This window comes from Petaurus breviceps, unplaced genomic scaffold (assembly GCF_028583685.1).
Source record: "Petaurus breviceps papuanus isolate PSGF00001 unplaced genomic scaffold, PetGlider_PUasm1.0 91041, whole genome shotgun sequence".
In the NCBI taxonomy this organism is placed as follows: Eukaryota; Metazoa; Chordata; class Mammalia; order Diprotodontia; family Petauridae; genus Petaurus; species Petaurus breviceps.
The window spans coordinates 14336193-14360541 of NW_027187400.1; the positions used below are offsets into that span (position 1 = coordinate 14336193).

General features: G+C 41.8%; 2 protein-coding genes across 5 annotated transcripts in view; both read left to right on the forward strand.

The window, feature by feature from the left end:
* Positions 1-24349, forward strand: part of LOC138154412 (aflatoxin B1 aldehyde reductase member 4-like) — a 351006-nt gene that overhangs the window by 110388 nt on the left and 216269 nt on the right. The gene's annotated exons all lie outside the window — the stretch shown is intronic.
* Positions 1-24349, forward strand: part of CAPZB (capping actin protein of muscle Z-line subunit beta) — a 168246-nt gene that overhangs the window by 1116 nt on the left and 142781 nt on the right. The gene's annotated exons all lie outside the window — the stretch shown is intronic.

The following is a 24349-nucleotide window of genomic DNA, read 5'->3' on the forward strand; positions in this document are numbered from 1 at the left end:
CACAACCCTTGGGTTTCTTTGACAACCCATACTGTGTTTCCTCGGGGGCCATGTTACTGGACCTTAGGACTGCTTGTAGGTGAAGCATGTTCAAATTGCTTGCCTAATTTAGATGGAAACTTCCATGAGAACCATCCAAACCTTTGGCCTCAGGCTTTAGTGTCTCACCTAGGACAAATGGTCTTTCAGTCTTATAGACCAGAAGAACCCAAAAGGTCACCTGCCTTCCTAAGATGTTAGGATTGATGTTGTTGAATCTCTTTCTAAGATCTTGGAAGCCAGTGGGGCCCAAGCTCTGGTAGGCCCTACTATTGTGACTGTGGACTAGGTGTAGGTGACATAGGGAGGTTTAGAACTGGAAGAAGGGATCTTGGAAATGATGATTCCAGCAGTCCCACTTCATTTTACGTATCATGAAACTCCAGCCCAGTGAGCTTAAGTGACTTGTCCAAATTCACACAGGTGAGCAAGCTAAGATTTGAACCTAGTGCCTCTTGACTCCAGATCTGGTTCTTTCCAATGTAATTTTTTTTTGTCCTAGTACTAGGTTTGCTGGGTTCCATGAAGATCAGAAGGTTAGCCACTAAGGGATGATTTCTCTTCCCCTCCCCCCTCCCCCCCATGTAGTATACTCATTAAGGGTTGAAATCTGTAAAGTATCATAAGGGTCATAGAATTAGGGCTGGAAGGGCATTGGAAGGGAGGTTGTCTCATTTTACAGGAGGAAATAATGATAATCAAAGGTTGTCACTTGCTTAAGGTCACACAACAAGAAGTTGGGATTCAAACTTAGTTTCTGTCTCTAAATCCAATATAAGTTTGGTGACTTTCTATGTTGGATGAAATTTTACTTGTAGAAATAAGTTCATACACTCCAACTTGCAGAATTGGAAGGAATCCCCAAAGCTGAAGGGAGTCTTAAAGCATTCCTGAGGAGTGGCTATCTAACATCCATTTACTGATTTTCAGTGGGGGACTGGGGACCTTGCTGTCTCCTGAGGTAGTCCATCCCCATTTTCAGTCCACAGTAATCATGGTTAGCAGAATTTGCCTTCCTGCATTTCAGTTCTGCCTCCCCAGGGCCAAGCAGAGCAAGTTTCATCATCCCTATAGAACCATCTCCATTTTCTGGAGATCTCTTTAAACCTTAAAACTTGGAAGTTGAACTTGTGAAGGAAAGTTTGTAGGGTTCTTTGAAATTCCATTCAAGCATAACACCTAGAAGTCTTTACCAAAATTTAGTCACAGGAAGACAATGAGCATCTGTCCATATCTTGAGAGTTTGATGTTTGTCTTCCTTTTCCCAAATGATTGAATGATTTAGTATTCTTCCCCACCCTCTGTGGCAGTTTGATGACTTTTCTGTTCTGGAGGTGATTTCATGAGCTCTGTGGTATGGATAGCCTATTGTTAGGCATGAAGGGGTTCAGCCCACTCAGTTTTACATGAAGAAGAGCCTGAGGCATGAGGAGTCTAGGGACTTATGAACCCAGAGTTAGGCCCAGGCATCCAGACTCCTTGTTCAATGAGAGTGTTTGCAGTGAAGATGGTCACACATCCATTGTTTTGCATTCTTCCTGTTTGTGTGTAAGTTTAGAAGCCTTGAGTTTTACACTCACCCTTAGAGACCTGTGGGGCTAGTGCTGTTTGCTAGGCCATAATTCAGTTAAGTTCCTGAAGCTACTTGTTTGGATCCATGGTCTAGACAGCAAAAATCAGGCAAATGCTTGACTAATACCACTGGATCCTGTTAAACGAGTTTTCAGAGTTGGGAAAAGGGAGACTTGGTGATATTAATCTAAGTCACTTAAAAAATTAATTTGATGTGATGGTCTTTTTCTCCTGAACATGAAGTAGCTAGAGCATTAGTAGCAGGACATAGGGCATGATCCATCTCTGGGTCTCAGTGCTCTCACTGAACCCCTTTTCAAAGTTCCTGGATTCTGTGAATGTGTTTAGCAGTCATTTGTCATTTCTTCAAGGGGGAAAGCTTTCCTGGCACCTTAATATTTTGGCAGACTGATTTTGTTGGTAAGGGTCCTCTGTCTCCAATCTAGGCATACCATCTCTCCACCCCTTGGTTGTCCAGAAACTCCTTGTTGCCAGCCCTCTTAGGATGAGTTTCTTCTCCATCTTGAGTAGATTGGACTTTGAGTAAGAGCCAGAGAATGCTTCAGGCCTTTAGTACCCTAGGTCAGGCCTCAGTGCCTATAGGAGGCATTGAAGAAAAGAGTGGACTGAGAGAACACAAAAGAGCTTGACCTCCCTGGACAACTTTTTCCTTATCTGTGGAATGAAAGGCCTGACTCTTCTTTGATTAGGATCTTAAGACTTTGAAAAGACTTTTTGATTTTGATTTTGTGGCAGCAAATTTTCCTTCTTGGATTATGCTCTGCTAATGAAATTAGTTTCCATTCCCTAGGGTGTCTGCACCCTCAGGGCAGTGGGTGGAGACAAATTAGGTGCAAGAGAAAACTTTCACTGTGGATAATTGGCTCTTTGGAGAATGTCCACAAATGACCCAGCTGTAAGTCCTAGGCTCTTAGATTTGGAGCTGCAGGGGATATTAGGGGCCATCTGGTCCAACCTTGCTTCATTTTAGGGCATTGCTAGGGTCACACAGGTCATGCATGAGTAAGGAGAAGAGGCTGGGTTTGTTCCCAGCTTGGTCCTTGGACACCAGATCACTACTACACTTCATAGCATACCATCTAATAGGTCAGCAACATCTAGTCAATCTAGGCCTCTCCTTCTCAATGTTGAAAGTTGTCCCTCATAGGAGTGTTTCAATAGGAAGAGCTGAGTTGTAATATGGTTACAAGTGTAACATTGTATACTAATGTGTCTTTTTAGGCCTTTTGGTTTGTATAATGGTGCATACTGCAGCTGCCTCACTATATGTGTGCAGGTAGGCTGGCCTTCTTCCCTTGTGACCTGTTCTCAGTGTGAACTTGTTTGGTTTGTACGGCTTTCTTTTGATATCCCTGCTCTCTGGGCCAGGTTAGGTGCCTAATTAATGCTTTAAGCAGCAGCCTGGTGGAGGTCATGTGGGATTGATTGACTTTCAGCCTTGACTGCCAAGGGGTGCACTCCTGAGAATAATGAGTATTAAGCGCTTTCTGTGTACCACCCACTATTCTAAGGGGCTGTTTGCTCTTTTGAACACTGAGACAGACCAGATAGTGGAAAGAAAGAGCCCAGGGCTTGAGATCAGAAGCTTTAGCTTTAATTGCTAATAGCTCCCATTTATATTGTACTTTAATGTTTACCAAGCACTTTGTAGGTATATTACTTCACTTGTTTGCACACACACCCTGTGAGATACCTGTTTATGTCTTCTATTTTTTTTAAGGAGGAAACAGACTGAGAAGTTGAGAACTGATGTTCACTGGTACTGGGTTGCACAAGTGCTGAGTGTGAGAGTCAGGATGTAAGGCTAGGTCAACCTGATTCTAGTACCAGAGCTGTATCTGGGCCCTCAGGCCAAGCCTCTTAACCTCTTTGGTCCCAAGTTTCCTCCTCTGTAAAATGAGGGGGCTAGGATAGACTAAGATTATCTATGGGTGAGGATTTTGATTTTGGCTAAGTCTCAAACCCTTCCTGCTCTAAATCTGTGACCTTTGAGGGCAGCTCAGTTCAGACTAATGCTCCATTCCTTCCACTATTCTTTAGCTGGTGATGGCACCAAAGAACATGTGCAGCACATACTAGCTGTCCTTTGTGACATCTTCCCCAAAGGTCACGTGGATCCCAACCAAATGTCTCTGACTTCTCATTTAGCAACTTGTTAAGTGGTAGCCTATGTGAACTGAAGATTTGTTCTCACAGGTCTCAAAATGTTTTACAGATCAATTTATCATCTCCTTATTCCCCAGGAAGCCTGGAGAATACTACATATTTGCAGGTTTAAGACATGAATGCCAGTAACAAGTAAGACTTGGAATTTGACTATCCTTTGCTCAGCCCACTCTATGTGTTTCTCCTCTTGGAGTAAACTCAGCTATGAGGCTATTATCTTAAAAATATACTTAGCTAATTAGCTTTAATGATGTTTTATAAGATGCTTCAGTCTTGCTGGCTAAATTACATTTGTTGAAGGAAATATTTTTAATTAAAAAATACTGGATGAAATGGAAATTTGAATTTCTAAGGTGTGTATGATCAGTCATCACTTCAGAAATGCTGAGATAGGATGAGAGAGTAGCAAATAGTGGCCCATTAGGATTAATAATAGCTTAATGTTGCCAGCCTGCGTATTTGGTACTTTTCAGTTTATTTTCTCTCATTGTAATTTTCCCACTGATGCTGTAAGAGGATAGGTAGTGTTACAGTACAGTTATCCCTTCCACGTTGTGGCTTTCTCCATTGTGGTTTCTATGCATCATGGATTGGCAGAAGAAATTAAATGGGAATTTTTGGGGAGTTTTGTAGAAGCCACAGATGATACACGAAGGCCAGCAGATGATACAGATAAAGTTTAGAAACTCAGAAATGCATAAAATATATGTACAGTATTGCATAATATCAATATATTTTATCTTTTAATACCATAATAACTCAGACTTCTTCACTGATACAGAGAGGGGGCCAAAAATTTTTGTGGATTTTCCAGATTGCAGGGGCGACACGTTTCTGAACTCCTGGATGTGGAAGGGTAACTAGTATTATGTTGTTCTATATTCAGGGTTGTCCCCCATATGTCACAACCCCAAAATGACATCCCTTTGAAAGGAAAATACAGATATTCTGAATAAGTGCAATGAGAGGCCACATTCAAATTTTATTCAAGTCAATTTTGGGCCACTAGGGTGATATTCCTCTTTTATAGGTAGAGAAACTGAGACATAGTGTGGCTTGAGACTTAGCCAAAATCATTGTCAGTCAGGACTTGAACTCATCTCTTTCTGCTTCCAAAATCCAAGATCCTTTATATACTATCTACAAATAAAATATCATCTAGTATTATATGGTATTATAATAACAATATAGTAATATCATACTCATGGCATTTTCTTGAGATCAGATTCCCTTTTCTTAGCATTGTATGGTAGAATTATTTACCAAAAAAACCTAATCATCTGGAAGATTTGGGGCATAAACTGCCCCCATTTGATACAGACATTCAGAACTGGCACATCAGTTATTTTTGGGACCCCTCTCCCCCCAAGCAAGTTATGTACAGTTTAGCAGATGTGGGCTTTTTTGCATACAGTTTTGTCCTTAAAAACAGGATGGGGGCACTGTTAGACTCATACTCAGGGTGCCTTGAATACTGCAGAAATACCTCTGGTGTCCTTTTTTGAATGTCTGCTGTATAAACTTCATTGGTGATGAGTCTGTTTCTTGTCATTGGTGCCAAGCTGACTCCCACTTTCTGAGCAGCACCCTGGTTTGGCCACAGCCCTCTGGCCTCCAGGTTGCTCTTAGCACAGTTCAGTGATACATATCTGTCCTCTCCCAGAAAGCCCTCATCTTTACAGCTGCAGGCCAGAGCCAGGAACTCTGAGACTGGTGAGAATTAGCGTGGTTTTGAAGACCCACAGCTTGAGGAACAGGAAGGGCATAGGGGACTGGGTGAGCAGTTGTCTTGCTTGGTCTGGTATGTGTTGCTGGAAAGCCTGATTCCTGGATGCTCAGGCACCTTGACAGCTGGAATCATGGTGATGTCAGGTCAGAGTCTGGGAAATATTTATGATTCTGGAAGTTGAAATGAGTCCAGAGGCAGCTTGGGTGAACCACGTTTTAGTGTGTTCAGGGAGTGGTCTGCACATGAGACCCCTGTTATACCTTACCTTGGAACTTGCTTTATGCTCAAAGCAATGAAATGAGATGGAACTAGACAAGAGAAAGCCTTTTTCCTCGGCCTTCTGTAAAGTGAGCAACAAACTTGCATCGAAGTGGGGGAGTTGACTGTTTTTGAGGTGCTGCTAACCATGTTGACTATCTTAGCTGGCATTTCTGTATGTACCTTAGAACTGTCCCACTGTATCTTCACCAACAGCCCTGTGAAGGGCAAGGGATGTTAGAGCAGAAAAAGAAACTGAGGCCCTGGAAGGGTCTTTGAGATTGTTTCTAGCCCTGAATCTATGATCCTGTGATTGGGTTCAAGAACCATTCCACTCTTTGCACACCATGTGTGTCCCACTAGCTGTATTTCTAGGATTGGGATTCTGTGGAACCAGGGGCAAGGTACTTCCCTTCTCAGGGAGAAATGGGCATAATGATACCTATGGTTACCTACCTCACAAGACTGTTCATAGGCTAATAGAGTGAGAGCTGAAATAGGGCTTGGCCCAATTCCCTCATTTTACAGATGAGAAACTTATCATCTGAGACCTCAGTGACTTATCCAGGCTGTCACATAGTGTATAAGTGGCACAAAGTTAACAATATAACACAGTAAACACTAATTAAACACCTGTGTGCCAGGCCCAGGTCTAAGCCCTGGGTATACTAATAAGAAAAAGGCAGGCCCTGCCCTCAAGGAGTTTACAGCCCAAGAGGAGGACAGCATCCAGAGGGGAAGCTGAGAGGGCAGGTGGGGGAGAAGGTGCTTCAGCTTGAGGGCAGGAGGATATACTTGAGTCCAAGCAGAGCAGCAGGTGGAAAATGCACCCTTAGTTGGCTGGTTTCTGAACCCCCTCTAAGTGGTGCCTTTGGGAGGAGCTTTTTGCTCCACCACCCAATCAGAGGGTCAGAGGCTACAGATGAGGTGTGAGAACCAAAGCAGATGAGATTGCTGGTGTTGAATTTATCCTAGAGGAGACATGGTTGTGTGGGAGTCAGTCCAAGAAGAGCTGAGATTGAATTTAGGCCCTTTCACTCCAAATTCAGCATTTTCCCCACTGTTCTTTGCATGCTGCTGCTCGTGAAGATTGAAGGAGAACACATGTGTTTTTCATGTTATGCAGGTTAATTGCTTAGGGTGTTTGACCAGGATACCACACTCTAGAATCTTTAGGAGTTAGCTGCCTTCTTTGTCCTTTTTTCAAGACCATAGATTGGGGGAGAGGGGAAAGAGAGAGGGAGGAGGATGCTTTCCTTTGACCAACCCCCCTTCTCGGGAAGGCCCATGGGTTTGCTCTCGCCATAGCTCAGCAGGAAGCCTCATTAGATTTAAAGGTTGTAAAACATGTACTGATCTGTGAGTGAACAAGGAATCTGGGGGGAAAGAGCATTTTTGATACATGTTACAATAAAATTCACTCTATCAGAAAGCAGCTAAAATTTTGCATTCCTGTGGAATTAGAGAACTATCCTGATGATAGAGGAAGAAGTGGTGTGGGCAGGGAAAAGAATACTGGTGAAGTGGTGGGGAGGAGGCTTGGCCTAGAGGGCCAGGTCTAGCTTCTAACTCTGGGACTGTGGGACCACTTAACCAGCTGGGAGCCTCAGCTGCTCATCTATAAAGGAAGGGGGCTGGCTTAGGTGATTCCTCTAAGGTTCCTTTTTACTTTACCTATTTCTTTATCTGTAGACTGATACCTACCAGTGTTATTGTGAGGATAGAATGAAATATAATACTTAGAAAGTACTTTGTAAATCTAAAAACCCTATATAAATGTTGTTGTCACTATTATTATCACTAAATAGCTATGTGAATCGGGGCAAGTAATATCGACCTTCTTGCCTCCCCAGCTTCCTCCTTTCCTCTGTATGGTGGCATTTGACCTCCACCATTTCTTCCAGGACTAACATCCTCCTTTCTAGTTCAAGCATTCTGCATTCTCAGGCCTCTCTTAAGTTCTAACATTCTGTGTTACAGAATTTTGGGGTGGAAGGGACATTTGATCTAGCCCCCAAAGAATCCTCTCCCTGTTGTATCCTACAAGTGGCTAATGCAGCCTTTTATTCAGAGACCTCCAATGAGGGGGATCTCTTTGCCTCTAGAGCAGGACCCCTTTGGTAGTCTAGTGAAATCTAGGTTATGGACTCCTTCCAAGAATGTTTTATTTATTTACTTTTTTGCTTTTTGGAGGGGGGAAGGCAGGGCAATTGGGGGTAAGTGACTTGCCCAGGGTCACATCACTTGCCCAGCTCGTACTTGTTAAGTGTCTGAGGTCGAATTTGAACTCAGGTTCTCCTGACTTCAGGGCTGGTGCTCTGTTCATTGTGCCACCTAGCCACCCCTCTAAGAATGTTTTTAAATAACAGAAGGAAATGCCAAATTTCAGTTGGAGGTTAATAAAAGTAAAGATGTAAATGTCTAAAAATCTCTTGACCTCCTGAAATCTATTGGTCTCTGTACCCTGGGTTAAAAACCCCCTTGCTCTAGAGGCAACCTGTTCCCCTTTTGAAGTCACGTCTCAGTGTGCATCCTTTCTAAGTCCTGCCTTCTGCAGCCAAGCAGAATAAATCTAATCCCTATTCACTGAAAACAACCACCTTCACAGCAGCTATGGTACTTCCAACATCGTCTTTTCTTCAGACTAAATGCCCCAGTTCTGTTCACGTCTCTTCTTATAACTGGAGCTCAAGGCTCTGCTGTAAGGATTTTCTAGTTCCTTATTGACTTTCCTAGACTGTGATGTCCAGATTTGAGCAGATACTTTGGATATGGGTGAAGCAGGGCAGACAGGACAGCTGGGTTATCACCTCCTTAATTATTCTGATATTGAAACCCTGTGTACTTAATTGTCCATCTTGAACATTTTTGTCTTTGAAAGCTCTCCCTAACTCTGACGTTTTATTGTCTAACATTGCAGGACTCTGTCTGTGGCATAGTTGGCCACCCCCAGGGCCAGATTGCCTTAGCTGGTGACATCAGAGGGTCACTCTGGTATATATAGAGGGCGGGGCTTTGCTATTAATAGGACATTTACAAACATTTTTCAGCTATTTGATTAAGCTCTGAAAACCTTTGTGACAGTTGGTGCCCAGCTGTTTACTGGAATGTCCATGGAATAAATACTCTCTTCCTAGGTTTCCATTTCCCTGGGTGATGTTGTTGGCAGGTTTCTTTGGAGTTCGAAGTTTCTCCTTCCAGTGCTGCAGGTGTGAAGTAGCCATAGAGAGAGCTGCAGAGCCCTGGTTGTGTCTCTGGTTACCCAGGAGGCAGAGAACAGGCCTGCAGATATCTTGGGCTTGTTTTATGCAAGGGAGTGGAGTGTCACATTGGGGGAAAAAAAGAAGGTTGGGAGAAATTTGATAGAAAAAAATAGATCCTCTTCCTCTTCTTTGTCAACCATGTAAATCAGCACAAGTTGATGGAAAGAAATTAGATGGGGCCAAACAGTGTCTGGGTCTGTGTTGTTGTTGAATTGGTAAAGCCATTGTATAGGTTCTATTTTCTGTTAGTCTTCCAGGATTGCTAGAGAAGCCTCCTGGCCCATTGAATAGAGTGATATATTTGGAGTTAGGAAGACCTATGTTCTGGCTTTGCCTTTGGCACATATGGGTTGTTGTGAGATCCTGGGCAGGTCATTTCACCTCAGTGCCTCAAGTAGACTCTTTTGCTTTGGTTGAGAGAGTTTGCTTTGTGTGTTTAACCATTCCAGTCTTTGTCCTGTGAGTGGTTCCAGGTTGTGACTCTGGATCTGACCATTCATTTCTTAAGACTTTTTTTAGGCTGGTGGTCACAAGGTGAGCACATCAGGAGACTACTGACGAGATGGGACCCTGTGAGGTAGTGGAAAAAACTCTTGAGCTTTGCTTTGCCAGGGAGGAGCTGAGTGGATCTGCTGTTAGGGAAGTTGCTCCACCCATATGGATCTCTTGTTTCCCCTTCTTTCTGTGAGGTCCATACTTAGGATCATAGAATTCTAGATTCTCGCCCCTGAAGGCTTAGTATATCAAATGGTTCAACTGTAGTTAATGGATTTGACTTTCTCTTATGGTAATGACATCAAAGAAGGTGCCTTGCCATTGTATCCCTAAGGACCACTGCACCTTTCTATCCATCATGTAATTTTTTGGAAGTAAATTTAACAAACAAAAAAGAACCAGCTACTTCTGCAGCCAAAAGCTGATTTTCTTTACAATTTGACTACTTCCTGGTTTTGCTTAGGTAATGACACTAAGCCTCCTTAAAACTCAGGAAAGAGCCTAGTTCTTTCTTTTTTTTTTAAAGTAGTCGGGGTTAAGTAACTTGCTCAAGGTTACACGGCCAGTTATTTTGGGTGTGGTGCCAAGTATCAGAGCCGGGATTTGATCCCAGGTCATCCTGACTCTGGGGCTGGTGCTCTTACTCACTGAGCCACCTGGCCACCCCTAAGTAATTGAGGTTAAGTAACTTGCTCAAGGTTACACGGCCAGGTGTTTCTGGGTGGGTGCTAAGTGTCTGAGCCCAGATTCGATCCCAGGTCATCCCGACTCTGGGGCTGGTGGGTGCTCTTACTCGCTGTGCTACCTGGCCACCCCCTAGTTCTTTCTTTATTTAAAAAGTAGCCTGGCTTTTCAGGTGATCATTTTGCATTTTATGTCTGTTTTCAGTTCACCCTATTGAGATCAGAGTTGTTGGCAAGAGTTAAGAGATGTGTGAAAACTTCACCTTGGCTACCCTAATGGTTTGGATCTGCCGGAAAGAGTCCATGTTAAGGGGATTTCAGTCCTAGGGAAACTGAAATGAGTTGTGAAATAGATTGTAAGCACCTGCATGTTAGAAGTTGGGCCTTTTACTTGGTACACAACTTGTACACAGTGATTTGTACTGAGCCCTCAGTAACTGTTTGACTAGGAACCTTCAAACTGGGCCCTGGATGTGTTCTCTCAGCCTGCCTGGATTTAGAGTCAGAAGGTACTTTAGAGATCATCTGATTAACCTGGGCCCTGTGAACTTTTTTTTTTGGGGGGGGGGGGAGCTTGGAGGGTCCCTATGTTTTGATAACTTTGCAATATAAAGTTGGTTTCTTTTGTGATTCCCTGTATTTTATGTGTTTAGAATCATGATTCTGAGGAAGAGGTCTGTAGGGTCCTATGTCCACCACATTGCCAAAGGACATAAAACACATTTAAAAATCTCTCATCAATAGATGACTCTTGTTCTTCAGGTATGGGAGACTGTCTAGGTCTTAACCTTGGTTCTTTAAGGAAGTTTTAAAAGTGTATTTTGATATGTTTTTTTTGTTACCTTCATTTCTACACATCCTTTCCCCTCCCTAACCAAGTGAGCCAGCCCTGGTAACAAAGAATAAAAAATTTTTTAAAATAGGTTCAGCAAAATCAATCAACAACACATCAGCTTTGTCTGACAGTCTGTGCAATATTTCACACCCAGAGCCCCCACTGTACTCTGAAAAGAAGACAGGGAGATACATTTTATCAATTCTCCTCCCAAGACCAAACTTGCTCATTATTATTACAGTGGTGGTTGGTTTTTTTAAAAAATTCTGTTCACTTACATTGTTGTTTTGAATTCTTTTCCTCATTTTGCCAGTTTTACTATCCATCAATTTATGCGTTTCATGTTTCTCTGATTTTATTATATCCATGTTTCTTATAATACAGTAGTCTGTCACTACATTCATGTGCTACAACTTGTTTCGCCATTTCCCAATTGATGAGCATGTACTTTGTTTCCAGTTCTTTGCTGCCACAAAAAAATACAGCTCTGAATATTTCAGAACATATGGATGAACTTTCCTTTCCATAATAAAGGACAAGCCTTTATTATATGCCTCTTGTACCAAAGAACAGAGGTATTTATATGAAATATAGGTAAGACCTAGTTTTGCAGCTCTTGTCTAGTAATAGTGGGAAGATACCGATACTGATGACTATAATTTGCAAAATTACAATGGAAATTCTATTAGAAAATTGTAAAATAAAGTGCTTTTGAGATCTCATAAGGGGAAGTGGTTACTGACTTGATGGAGTAGATGGTGTTTAGGAGAAGCACCATTTGATTTGGATTGTAAAAGATGAGCAGAAATTCAGCAGGAAAGAAGTACCAGGAATAGGGAATGGTATAGTGGTAAGAAAACCCAGAGTCTGTGGGGGAAATAGAGAATTTTATATTTGCTAGAGCATAGAGTGTGTGGAAAAGGTTGAAAAAAATGAATGAATGAATGAATGAAAAAGCATTTATTAAGCATTTGCTGTGTGCCAGTCACTGTACCAGCCTCTGGGAATATAAATTCAGTCAAGTCAGATTGCCCCTGTCCTTAAGGAGCTTACATTCTAATAGAAGACAAAACATATAGTCAAGAGGTGACCAAGGAAGAACGTTTTGGATAGGGAGGTCAGAAAGGGAACTGGGATTGGAGTCATAGGGCAGATGGCTGACATGTATTTTCCAGCAATCTATTTGATTACTTTTCTCAGAGCTAAAGTTGGGGTGGGGGTGGGGTCTGGGTAATAGGAAGAGGTGTGGTGCCTTTGACTCTGACTAAGGTCACGAGTCAGAGCCTAGACTCTTTGAGTCATTGGGATGGGCCTTGGAGTGGAGGCATGAGGGGCATCTCCATTGTGTAGTGGTAGGCAGAGATCTTTGAACTTTCATCAGTAGGCAGTAGGGATTTTTTGAAGATTTTTGAGCAGAGGAATGACATTAGAGAGCTCAGTACATAAGACAGATAAGTCTGGTAATGTCTGTCAGTGACAGATTGGGGAGGAGGACCTAGTAGGCTATTGAATTAGTCCAGGTGGATGATAATGAGGTTCTCTACTAGCATAGTGACTATAAAAATGCTGAGAAAGGATAGAAGCAAGAGATGATTCAGATGTCATTTAATCATTCTTGATGAGAATTGGGTATGAAAGGTGAGGAAGAAACAAGTGTCGGGGTCCTGGAATTTGAAAAGACTTAGACGACAGTGTAATCTAATTCACATGCTACATACAGATGAGTTAAAGGATATTTTCTTTGTATCCCCAGTGTCTCTAGGGCACAGAGCTTGGCAAATAGTAGGTACTTAGTAAACTCTTGCTGATTGACCAGAGCTAAAGAGAAGTCTCAAATGGGCTTCTTACCCTTTTTTGTGACCTAGCCCCTTTGGCAGTCAGTCTGACAAGACTGTGGCCCTCTTCTCAGAAAAATGTTTCTAAATGCATAAAACAGCAGAGGATTTCAAAGGAAACCAGAGGTTAGTGGAAATGAAGATACCATTTTTCCCATCCAAATTATCCATATGGGCATGACCTCCCCTCCAGGTTAGTGGAAATGAAGATAGCATTTTTCCCATCCAAATTCATGTGCTCAAGAAATCTTATCCATATGAACATGACCTTCCCCCCCACCCCTACCCCCAGGTTAAGAATGCTTGGTATAGAGGATTTTTTAATTGATCTCTTTAAAACATAATGATTGGAGCTGGGACCTCCCTAGGAATGGAGGGAAGGGGACAGACAGACGCAGTGGAGGTGGAAGTCAAGTCAACAGGACTTAGCAACTGATTTGCTTTGAGAGAGGAATGAAAGTCTCTGAGATGGTTCTGCTAGGGCCTTATTCTAGGTCCAAGACTAGGTTGGTTTCAGCCTATCTTGGTCTACAGTGACAAATGCTCAGAATGATAACATGGGTACTGACCAATGAAAACATCTCCAATGTGTTTAAAGTCCCCCTTCCCAGAATTCTCAACTAGTGTTCGCAGTTCTTTAGCAACACTAACTTTAGCATTACAGGAAGTTAAACAGCTTCCTCCAAAGATTTGCAGTGACTACTTGATTTTGCTGCATTTTTGTATTTCCCATCTGAGAGTGCCTTGTTATTTTATTTGCCACAAAAGAGAATTTATTGGAGTTTTTTCCTCTTGTGTTGATAGACTGTTATGTCAGAGACAGGTGAAATCCTAGATGAAGAAAGTAGAGGAAGTTTCATGGTAATTTTTTTTTTCCAGAGCCTTGACCTCAGAAGCTTTTATTTTGAGTCGGTGAGGCTATGTTTGGTGTATATTGATTAATTAGAAAATGTTTCCTGACATTCCAAACAAGAAATGGTTGCCATGGCACCTCAGGAAGGGTTCTCCCATCATGAGACTAAATTGGCAGCATGGAGACCTATAAATACAGGAGTTGACTATTGAATTCTGTTGCCTTTTGCTGATGAGCTCAAAGTTTGTGTTAGACTTAAATCTTATTCAGAACATCTTGTGAGGCTGTAGTGAAGGCTAATTATATTCTTAGCATTTTAGAACTAGAATAGATCTTAGAACACAGACTGTCAGAGCTGGGAGAGATCATAGAACATGGAATGTCAACGCAGAGAGAAGCTTTAGAACAGAGAATGTCAGAGTTGGGAGGGCCCTTAGAACACAGGATGTTAGAGCTGGGAGGGTCCTTAGAACACAGGATGTCAGAGCTGGGAGGGCCCTTAGAAGACAGGATATTAGAGCTGGGAGAGGCCTTAGAAGTTCTCTCATCTAGTTGCCTCATTTAGAACTGGAAGGGACTTTAGATTTTCTCCTCCAGCTCCCTTCCTTTTACAAGTGAGGAAATTGTCAGAAGATTTCTTGTTCGAGTCACGTGACAGCTGAAACAGACTCTCAATGCCGTACTGATTTCTCCAGGTTGTATCTTAAGACCAAAATCTCTTCAATAAAAAGATTTCTAAGCCCTAGGTAATTGGGGGAAAATTTGGAAAGATCTATAGAATTTGTTATAGTAGGATTTATACCATTATTAAAATCACAATCAGTAACTGCTACCCGAAGATTAATATGGGGAGTAGGAAAATAAGCTCTAAAACATAGAAGATTCCAGGTCCCATCTCAGTGCTCCTTCCACTTCACTATCTCTGTCCTGCTTAAAAACTCCTCTTTCAATGTGTATTCCCGAAGTTTCCAATAAAAATGGGATCTTGAAAGATCTTCTCTACAACCACATCCATTCACTTCTTTCTCCACTAATGAAAGAACTTGGCCTTCTTTGCTCTGCAAAGAACAGTACTCACTGTACTTGGGAAACCCCAGCAGCTGTCCTCCTGCCAGCGTCTGAGCTATGCGTCTGACTGTTGGCAGTGATGTGCCAGCAGTGGAAATTGCTTTCTTTCAAACATTGAGTGACTAGTGAATAAGACCAAGGAGCGCTGATCTGTGCAGAAGGTGGTAGGGGGCCCTGTTCTGAGAGCTAGGCCTTTTGGACTGGAGAAATAGGAGGCTTGGAGGAATACAATTTTAACTTTATAACCTGCAGAATGGCACCAGTTAGTTAATCCTGCTTAGCTGAGAAGCTGGTGATTTTTGTTTTAAGCTTAAAGTATTTAGATTGTAGAATGTTAGGGTTGGAAAGGGGCTTAAACATAGACAGTCAGAGCTTGCCTTGGAAGGACCTTAGAACTTAGAATGTCAGCCCTGAAAAAGGACTTTAGAATATAAAATGTTATAGCAGCAATGCTTACAAGAAACCCTGGATTTTGGAGTAAAAAAAACATGGGTTTGAGCAGTTAGCCACTTAACAGGTTATCTGACCTTGAGCAAGACTTTTCAACAACCCATCTGCTCCCTCATCAGAAACATGGCCGTAATGATATTTGTACTATTTATCTCAAGGGTTATTGTGAGGAAAGCACTTTCTAAGCCTTATGTGTCATGTAAATATAAGCTCTTAGAACAGGAAAGAACTTTAGGACATGGTGTGTTGGAACATTAGAGGTCAAAGAGGCCTTATCTAATCTAGTAATTCCCAACTTTTAATTGGGAGTATCCTTTCTCCTTTTAAAAATAATTTATTTTCATTTTCAACATTCCCTTCCATAATATTTTTTTTTGGAGGGGGAAGGCAAAGCAATTGGGGTTAAGTGACGTGTCCAAGGTCACAGTAAGTTGTCAAGTGTCTGAGGCTGGATTTGAACTCAGATCCTCCTGACTAGAGCCAGTGCTCTATTCACTGCGCCATAATATCCTTTTTTTTTTTTTTTTAAAGCAATCCGGGTTAAGTAACTTGCTCAAGGTTACACGGCCAGTTATTTCTGGGTGTGGTGCTAAGTATCAGAGCCCATATTTGATCCCAGGTCATCATGACTCTGGGGCTGGTGCTCTTACTCACTGAGCCACCTGGTCGCCCCATATCCTTTCTTAATGTAAAAACTTGCACACCCCCTTGTGATAGTTTTTTTTTATTAGCATCTGTTGATTGAGAAAATGACAAAAGCTAGAATGAATTCATTTGTGCTTTTTAAATGATTTTCTATCCTAGTAATTCTAACACCATTTATAGAATACATTTCAAAAATAGGAATGCATATGTGTGAGACATTCAGTCTTGAAGGGATATGTTTGCTTAGTTTTATGAATTTGTTGACCTCTCCTGATAGCTCTGGTGGATATTCCCTTTCCCTTCCTCCCTGCCCCCAGGTCTTAGGAACCACTCTTCTAATCCAATTTGACAGTTGAATTTTATAGTTGAGGAAACTCAGGCCTCTAAGGGGAGAGTCGCTTGGCTAAAGTCTGCTTGTCTGTGCCCAAACTAAGACTTCAACCCAGGCCTCCTGAGGCCCAGTCTAGGTAGAGCATGCATTTTTGAGCCATTTTCTTTTCCCTCCAACAAGGTGTTTGTGAAGAAACAAGGCAGGGCAGTACGAGTTCCCAATCCCTTTGGTTTCATCCTTGCTTATATGTCCATTCATCCCTGCTGGATGCTTTTCTGTTCCTCTAATTCACCTTAAAGAGGCTCAGTTGGCAGTTCTGCATGTTCTTGCTCCTTTCTATGCTATTGATTCTCGGAGTGCACTTACTGCTCAGATTCTGCTTGCTGGAAAAAAAAATTCTGGGCAAAATTTTTTTTTAAATTTCTATTCTTAGAGGAATGGCCATCTAGACCATAGGTCTTTTCTTCCTCCTTCAGGTTTATTGTGGATCTTAGTGACCTGGTACAAATCACCCCAAAACCAAGTCTCCATTTCCCCCTCTGTTAAATGAGGAGCTGCTCTAGCTGACCCATATGGGCTCTTGCAGCTTGAAATCTGTAGTCCTTTAATCTGCTTGGAGTCTCCATTTTCCCTTCTGTAAACTGGGGATAACATCTCTGCTTATGTATAATGTTTATTGAGATAGCAGAAGAATACTTTGGGACTTGTGGAGGTGAATTTGAAAGCCCTATTTTAGTGCCCTTTTTTTGCTACTTTTTTTTTTGACAGGGAAAGAGTTATCTCTTTCTCAGTACCTTCCAGTCCCATTGCTCCCACCCTAGGGTCAGGCCTGTGACATTAATAGTAGGCAAGAACGAACTTCTGAAGATACAAAGGGAGCATTTCTGCTAAGGAGGAGCCTGAAAGCTGTCAGAAGTGGTGCTGAGCCCTCCTTCGTGATCTCAGAAAGCTCAGGGAAAATAGAGGCTAAGGACCAGAAGATGGGAGAAGTACCATGATCCGATTTTCAAAGAAGAGATAAGAATAGAATGTACAGACTCAAGGTCAGGAAGCTTGACTTGAATTTCTGACAGCATTCTAGAATGGCTAGGAACTGGTAGATGAACATTGAAAAAGGCTAGTAGTGCTCACCAGGGACTGGCTTGGCTTCATGACCTTGGTCATTGCCAGGCCAGTCTCATTGCCTTTTTGGAAAAGATAACTAAACTAGTGGTTGAAGGGAAGGCAGGCAATGGATAGTTTGCTTAGACTTGAGCAAAGCTTGTGGCAAAGTAGCTTTTCTTCTTCTTGTGAAGAAGATGAAGAACTAGAGATCAGAGAATGATGTGTCAGATTTAGAACTGGTTGGATGGTTGCCTCAGAGAGCAATTCCTGTTAAAGGTTTAATGCCAGTGGGGCAGAAAGTTTCTCCCTTCAGGGGAGTCCTCCAGGATCTGTTCTTGACCTTGTACTGGTCATTTTATTTTTATAATTTATTTTTAATAACATGTAAAAACATTATTTAATATTTGTTTTTTAAAATTTTAATTTCCAGATTTTCTCCCCCCCCCATATTGAGAATGTAAGTAGTTTGGTATAGGTTATACTTGTTCGGTCATGCCCTGTTAGTCATATTGTAAAAGAAAGCACAGGTCAAAAAAAAAATAAAGTAAAAAAATGTCTAATTCCATCTGCATTCAGACTCTTGTCAGTCCTACCATGTGCTGTTTAACATTTTTATTAATGATTTAATAAAGGTATTCTCAGATTGGCAGGTGATCCAAAGGGAGCTAGAGCATTGGTCCAAATGCTCCAAGAATGTGGCATTTCACTGGGATAGATGTAAAGTCTTGTACTTGAATACAAAAACATCTGCTTCACAAGTACAAAATTGGGGATGCATGGTCTGGTATCAATTCTGGAAAAAGATTGTGGGGGGCGGGGTTTGATGGACCAGTATGCAGTTCAGCAGTATGATGTGGCAGCCAAAAAACCTAATCCTGTTCTAGGCTGCATCGAGAGAGGTGTCACATCCAGGCCTGGGCAGGGCACAGCCCCTTTCTGCTCTGTGTCTATCATATCTCATTTGGGGGTATGCAGGCTGTTCAGGAGGACTTGCTAAGCCCTTTTTAGGGCTGCTTAGCCAACTTTGGTGTCCATCTTTATCCAGCTCTCACCTGTGGCTCAAGAAGCTGTAACATGAGCAGTGGCCATGCCCTGGTAAGCCATCTCAGCAGATGGGCTAAACCAGGTTGAAGGTAACCAGAAGGCCTCAAACCTGTTGGTGAATCAGGGCATGTCCACCCTGAGCATGTGAAGTCTTCCCCTGGCAAAATGGGCAGAAGAGAACACTTTGTGCCAATGAAGGCAGCTGAAGCCTGGCCATGGAGTGCTTAGAGCTTGGTTAGACATCAGAGATGCCAAGGTCAGCCACTGTATCCCCCACCATCTCCAGTTGTTTTGACTTTTGTCTTGCCACGTGACTTCAGTGACTCAGTAAGAGAGAACGAGGTTAACAACTTTGTGCATCCCTGGCTCACTTTAATCCAATTCACACATAAGTCAGGACATCGCCTGTGAAGTCACTAGACCTCTTTGAATGGGAAGGACCAACAGCAATATCATTTGGAGTCTTGAATTCAGTTCTGGAGCCTTGATTTAAGAAGCACAGGTTGGCAGTTAGGTGGGGCAGTGGGTTGGGAGCTAGCCCAGAGTCAGGAAGAGCTAGGTTCAAACTCTCCCTCAGATATTTACTAGCTCTGTGACCCTGGGCAAGTCACTTAACCTCTGTTTGCTTCAGTTTCCTCATATATAAAATGGGAATAATAATAGCACTTACTTCTCTGGAACATTGTGAGGATCCAGTAAAGTAATGTATGTGAGATCTTTTGTAAATCTTAAAGCACTATGGAAATGCTAGCTATTTTCATTTTTATTATAATGATGGTTATTGTAGCTGAAGGAAAGCTCTTCCTTTCACCAATTATTTCTTTTTCTTTTTAAAATTTTATTTTATTAAATTTGTTTATCTACTTTTGGTTTATAACCTTCAGTTCCACAATCCCTTGAGTTCCACATTTTCTCCCCTCCCCCCCACCCCCCATGGTGGCATGCAGTCTGATGTAGGCTCTACAAATACCTTCGCATTAAGCTTTAGTCAGGTTGTGAAGAAGAATTATAGCCATTGAAGTGAACAGTGAGAAAGGAGCGAAACAAAACAAAACACAAAAGAGAGAGAGCGAGTAGTTTGCTTCAGTCTGCATTCAGACTCTGTAGTTCTTTTCTCTGGATGTAAAATATCCCTTTTCAGCATGAGTCTTTTGGAGTTGTCTTATAACCTTGCATTGCTGAGAGGAGCCCAGTCTATCCAAGTTAGTTGTCACAGATACTATGTGTCTGTAATTGTGTACAAAGTTTTCTTGGTTCTGCTCTCCTCACTCAGCATCAGATCATATAAGTCTCTCCAGGATATTATGAAGTCCATCTGCTCCTCATTTCTTATAGCACAATAGTATTCCATTACATTCATATACCATAGCTTGTTTAGCCATTCCCCAGTTGATGGGCATCCCCTTGATTTCCAATTCTTTGCCACCACAAAAAGAGCTGCTGTAAATATTTTTGTGCAAACAGGTCTTCCTCCCATTTGTATGATCTCTCTAGGATACAGCCCTAGAATTGGTATTGCTAGGTCAAAGAGTATGTACTTTTTTATAACCCTTGGGCATAGTTCCAGATTGTTCTCTAGAATGGATAGATCAGTTCACAAGTCTACCAACAATGCATTAGTGTTCCAATTTTTCCACATCCTCTCCAGCATTTATCATTTTCCTGTTTTGTCATCTTAGCCAATCTGACCAGTGAGATGTGGTACCTCAGAGTTGTTTTGATTTGCATTTCTCCAATCAGTAGAGATTTAGAGCATTTTTCCATGTGCTTATAGATCTCTTTAATTTCTTCCTCTGAAAACTGCCTGTTCATGTCCTTTGACCATTTATCAGTGGGGTTCACCAGTTATTTCTGACTAAAGCCTCTTGCTGGTAGCGGAAAGCCAAAGTTCCTGTTTACTCTTGAAAAAAAAAAGTAGGGGTAACAGACATCTTCATTAACTTCCCAAACCCCTGACTAGTTCTGTTTTCCCAGAATCGGGAATGCTGGATAGTGATCAGGCTTTGTTGGGAAGCCATGTATCCTGGGCTTAGGTTTGGAATTTTGTGGACTTTCCCCTTGTCTTGTCTCAGCTTCTTCAGTGATTCACCTTGTTTCTGCCTGTCATTGAAGTATTCATGAAGAGCTGTTGTTCCTGCCAGTAAACAGACCTCTGAGGCATTCTTGGGTCTTCTCTGTCTGTTCTCTCTGTCACCAGTCTAGTTTGGAGGCCTGGTCTTTTAACTTATCTGCAGGCTCTTATTCTGGGTTTTAGGGCACTGCCAGACTAAACTTCCTTGAGATCATGCATTATGGCACTGCCCCCCATCCCTAAGCTCTTTGTGGCTCCCAGTTGCCTTGTGGAGAAAGTGTATTGTAGAGGAAAGAACATTGAACCGGAAGCCAGAAAATCTGAGATAAAATTCCGACTTTGTTATTACCTGTATGGCCTTAGTCAAGTCACTTTATTTAGTATAATTAAGTACCACTCTGTTCAAGTTACCTTTTTTTTTTAACCTAATTTTCCTCAAGTATGAAAAGATGGGGTTGGATTAGGTGATCTCCAGATGTTAGGAATCTTTTCCGCCCATGAGCCTGACATTTAAGTCCCTCCAAAGTCTCACCCCATCTAGCTTTTTAGTCTTATCTCTTTTTCTCTCTCACAGAAACATCTTGTACCAGCCAATCTGAACTACTCACAACTTCCTTGCCTTTGGGTCCTTTCTTTGATCTGCAACTACTATTCCCATCTAATCCTTATTCCAAATACTGCTTTTCCTTAAATGCCTTCTCTCAGAAGACTTCTCTTCCATGAAAAAATTGTTTCTTCCCTCTGCCTGCCTTTAACCCTGTGATTGTACCCTCCATGTGGCACATAGCACGTGAGTATGTGCAGTGATGTGCTCTTGTCTGACCCTCCAACTAGACTGTGAGCCTCTTGGGGACAGGCAGGGATTATGTATTCAGATGAATGCAGGAGAATGTTATTTGCCTTTCTCTGACCCAAGGCAAGAGAGAAGACTTTAGACTTCTCCATCAGTACTTTTGGGATCTCTGATGTTTTCATGTGTGCTCCCTCCACCCATAAAGAAAACAACCCCTTAGTGCCTTAGTAGATAATCTTCACAAATTATAAAAAGGTCTTTAGTTGGCAGAGGGTCTTCTTTCTTGTGGAGGGTTTCTGTGCCCTTAGTAAGGCTCTAATTTATCATTTGCTGGGCTTCAACATGTATATTTTTCAGCTAGACCTCTGCTTCACTGGCATGGTCTTCAGGAGCCCAGATTCACCTTCAGACTAGCCCATGCAGTATGGCTTCATGCTTATACTTATGTGGATCCAGGACCTCATTGATTGGTTTCTCAATTTCCTCTCCCCATTTGTCTTATTCTGTGAAAATACCATCTATGGCTTCCTATTAATCTTCCAAAGACCTACACAGTTTGATAGAAACTACCTTTCTTTGGTTCTTTTGGTATTTCATAGATGCCACTAGGCCACCTGGCCCTCCATCTTTTAGCCCTACTACTTATGATCTTGATCAGCCTCAGTTCATTACCCCTCGTATTTTGTTGATGACAATGACTTTATTAAAATTTTTTTTTACAGCACAAAAATTTTCCCATTCCTCTCCCAGAGAGTCATCCCATATAAAAAGAATTTTTTTTAAAAGAAAAAGAGGAAAAGATAAAACAATCAGTAAAACCAATATCATTGCATCAAAATAATCTGAAAATATATGTAGCATTCCTACTTGGGGACTTCACATCTGTGCAAAATATTGGCAGGAGGGGGAAAGGGAGAAAGATAACAGTGGCTTATAAATAACATAAAATATGTCCTTAGGTTCGTACAAATACTTTTGACAACATTTGGTGGAATTTTGGGAAGGGATCAGAAAGATGCTCATTCACAAGATGTGTCCAAGGCATGCTGCTTAATAAATGCTTTGAATCAACAACTTTCCCAGAGTTTCTGTGATTAGCTGTGAAGTGCTTTTCCCATAATCTGAAAACAACACCATTTTTCCACTCTTGAATAAGGTACAAAATATTGAGTAGTAGTAAGGATCTCTAGGTTGTTGGTGTTTTTTCTCTGGGGAGTCCAGTCTTAGGACTGTGGAGAAGTTAGAGGTAGGCATCTAGTTCTTTCAAAGCTCTTGTCCCGACCCTCTTTCAAAGTTCTAGTTCTTTCAAAGCCCTATAACCCAGCAGGGTAGAGGCATTTCCCTACATCTGTGAGTTATGTTCGCTTCAGAGATGCTGCTATAGAAACAGATGTTAGGAAGCCTTATTGACCCAAATTAGGGTTTAAACCCAAATAGTTGCATTGACTTTGGCTCTGTGAACTGGGAGGCTTTGTTGGGCCTCTGGGCCTTGACTACTCGGGCCTGAAAGCAAATCAAAGAATAAATGGGAAGAACACTTGACTGTAGTTTAGTGTGGGTTGGGACTCAGAAATGGTTGTTCTCCAAGAAGAAAGATCTTAAGTTTCTTTCTCCACAGCTCCTCCCAGGCTGATAAGCATTTATGTGAGACCTTTAAACCAGAAGGGTTTTAGGGTGGAACTGCTTATCTCTCCGTTTGCTTTTGCAAGACTAGTAGCTTTATGGTATAGTGCCATGAGCTGTTTGTTGCAAAAGCTGCTGACACTTTGGCAGTTACTAACAAGACCCTTTCTCAGAAGAAGCAGTGGTGCTTAGGACTCTGCCATGTGAGGGCCTGTGATTTAATTATCTTTGTAGCTCTTCCACAGCACAAGCATGCTTCTTTGGGCATAGATTGTAACTTGATGGTTGTTTGATGCTCTGCTGGGCCAGTTGTTGGTGGCATTACGCTAATAAAATCCTAGAATGTGAGATTAGCATCTGGGAAGAGCTGTAGAACACAGACCTTCAGAGCTGGGAGGGGCCACAGAACATAGAACTTTAGAGTCATGAGTGACTTTTAAACAGAGAAAACACAATTTTGAACTGGGAGAAACTTTTGACATTCCATGTCGCCTTTAGAAACGCCCTTAGAAAACAACGTCAGGCAAAAAAGTACAGAAGGAAGACCAGAAGGAAACACAGTTATGTAGGACAGCTTTGAAAGTTAAAGCTTGCTTTTTATTGTGTATTTAGAAGGAAAAGCTTTATGTATATAAAAGGTTCCCAGGGGCAGCCAGGTAGCACAGCGAGTAAGAGCACCGGCCCCAGTGTCGGGATGATCTGGGGATCAAATCCGGGCTCAGATACTTAACACCACACCCAGAAATAACTGGCCGTGTAACCTTGAGCAAATTACTTAACCCCAGTTGCTTTAAAATATACATTCTTCTCTGTTCAGCTTTGCAAATGGAAATATTTAGTCTTTGGTTTTTTAAATTAAGAATAAAAACATTGAAAAGAAAAAGAAAAGAGTGTCAGAGCTAGAAGAGATCATAGATTAGTTCCAGAAGGAACCTTATAGGTCATCTAATTCATTGGTGTCAGACTCAGAGGAGCCTGTTAAACCCTACATAAGGGTCCCTGAGGACCACATATTTACTTAGAAAACCACATTTTAACATTATCTGTGTTTTATTGTATTTTGTTTAGTGTTTTCAGTATTTTCCAATTACTGGTTTTCCAGTTTGGTTCAGGCTGCACTCCTTCTCTGTGTCTGACATCTCTGATCTAGTTCAAACCCTCTTATTTTACAAATGAGAAAACTTGAGGCCTAGAGAGAGGTTAAGTGACAAATCCTGGGTTCTCTGAATTAAAATATCATGGTTTTTCACTGTATAGCCATGTGACCTTAAAGGACATAGAGTTTCAGAGTTGACTGTATGGCATTCCATTCCCAACATTCATTTTTTTCTACATGTGGTTCCCCCATATTGGGAGTGTGCTCCCTCCTTTGTCCTCCCAGTTGTCCTGGGTGTCAGATCGAATGTTTCTAATGGTTTAAATGTCTAATGGTTAGAAATTTCACTGTGATGCCTCTTAGTTTTAATTATTT